This window comes from Echinops telfairi, unplaced genomic scaffold, assembly GCF_000313985.2.
Source record: "Echinops telfairi isolate 266 unplaced genomic scaffold, ASM31398v2 ScPeMD7_7475;HRSCAF=8513, whole genome shotgun sequence".
Classification (NCBI taxonomy): Eukaryota; Metazoa; Chordata; class Mammalia; order Afrosoricida; family Tenrecidae; genus Echinops; species Echinops telfairi.
In genome coordinates this window covers 1,231,786-1,234,160 of record NW_022111379.1, presented here as the reverse complement: position 1 = coordinate 1,234,160, position 2,375 = coordinate 1,231,786, and positions in this window count along the sequence as shown.

The following is a 2,375-nucleotide window of genomic DNA, read 5'->3' as shown; positions in this document are numbered from 1 at the left end:
CCACCCGTTGCTTAATTTCTTCTATGAGCATTTATTGTGGACACAAGTACCGTAAAATGAAATGCTTGACAACTTCAAGCTTATCTCCCTTTGCCATGGTGTTGCCAATTGAACTAGTTGTGACGATTTTTGTTTTCTTTACATTAAGTTGTAATCCATACAGAAAGATCTTTGATCTCCGTCACTAAGTACTTCTGGTCCTGTTCACTTTCAGCAAATAAGGCTGTACCATCTGCATATTGTAATTGTAAAGAGCCTTCCTCCAGTCTTGGCGTCACATTCTTCGTTACATAGTCCAGTTTCCTGACGACTTACTCAGCATCCAGATTGATTCGGTATGACAGACGGATATATTGCCGACGCACACCCTTCTGATTTTAAACCAGGCAGTGTCTCTTCTTCAGTTCAAGTGACGGCCTCGTTGTCTAGCACAGGCTCCACACGAGCACATGTAAGTGTTCTAGAATGCTCATTCTTTGCAATGTTAACCATAACTTGCCACACAGTCCAAAGCCTTCGCATCGTCAATAAAACACAAGCATCTTTCTGCCAAGATCTAGCTAACGTCAGTAATGACACCTCTCATTCCACGTCCTCTTCTGAACCTAATTTGACTACCAGGCACTCCCTGTAGATGTACTGCCACACCAGTTTATGAACTGTCTTCGGCAGACTTTGACCTGCATGTGGCATCAGGGGCGTTAACTCTTGCATCCCCTTGGCATAGGGGGTGGCACTGCCAGTGCCGCACCAGTCTGTCGAGACCTTGATTGGTCTGTCAGTATCTGGAGGCTTGTGTTTTGCCAGTACTTTCAGTGCAGCTTGGACTTCTTCCTTCACTACCCTCAATCATTGGCCATATGCTACCTCTTGAAATGGTTGACTGTCAATCAATTCTTTTAGGACAGTGATTTTGTGTATTCCTTTATCTTTTTTTTTTAATGCTTCCTGTGACATTCAACATTTTGCCCATAGAATCCTTCTCATGAGAACTGGGCTTACTGGATGCCAACCTGTCTGCAGCTCGGGTCATTGGAGTCTGGGGCCTCCTGATCACCCTGTGAGAGTCTGAGGTTTCAGGGCTGCAGGTCAGCTCCTCAGCCCCGACCCTTCACGATCGTAATGGCTCTGACCCCTTGTGCACCTCTCACGAGCTTGGCACTGTGTGATGTCATGAGACCATTACAAGGTCCCAACCCTACCCAAACTCAGTGCCCTGGCATCGATGCTGACCCTCGGTGACCCTCTGAGACAGAAAAGAACTGCCCCTGTGGCTTCACAGACGGCGGATCTTTATGATAACATAAAGACCCTCTCCACCGAGCCTCATCTTTCTCCCGTGGAGTGGCTCATGGGTTTGAACTGCTGACCTTGAGACTAGCAGCTCAACAGGTAATCCACCATGCTACCAGGGCTCCTTACCCTACAAGGTAAGGTGCTTTTATTGTTCTCATTTACCCACAGGAGCCCCTGGGGCACAGAAAGTTTTCATAATCTGCCCCAGGTCTGGACTAGGACTCAATCAGGCCCACACCTGTGAGTGTCCCCAGCCCATGTGCCAAATCTCTGTCCCTTATGATCTCCAGGTCCAGACTAGGCCCTTAAAAGACCTTTCAAACGTCTCCCTGATCTGCCACAAATTTGTGAAGGAACAATTTCTCTGTGGCTCTTCTGGGCTTGGTCAGTGACCAGACCCACCCTCCACCCCCGAGAAGCCAGTTTACTCCTTTTAATAAGCTCATTCTCCCTCTGCAGCCTGTGTGATGACAGGCAGCCAGCTAGAACTAACTAGAATGTTAGCTTTGCCTTGAAACCCTCCCTGAGACCCCCAGCTGGAGACACTTTGAGCTGTGGGCTCATTAAGCAACAGAAACCTGCCTCCCCACCACCCTGTTCAGGCAGGGAAACCCGATTTTGCGTTGAGTTGAAAGAGCTGCGCTCACCCAATCAGAACAACGGCCTCTCAGCTGCATTCACCAGCCCCCACTCCATATCACATTAGCTGCCAATTAGAAATCCGGGTTCCCGCCCCCCCACCCGGACCCAGGACCGTGGAGGACCCAGAGCCTTTAGCTGAGGTTCAAAGGCGTTTCGATTGTACGCTTGAGTTTGCCTCACTCCCTCCACACGGGCCTGGCTGCCTTTGAAAGTGAAAGGCTTTAAAAGGAAAAGAAAGGAAAACCTCACACTTTGGGGAGACCCACTGGGACCCCCTTTGGTTCAAACATCCAGTTCAGACAGCCTCCCTCCTCCACATTCCCAGGGACAGCCTCACCTACTCCTCCCACCCTAACCCTTCTGAGGCCCAGCCACTGATCGGAGGTTGATGAGAGAAAGAAAGAAGGGGTAAGGAGAGGGGCGGGAGGGGGGAGAGG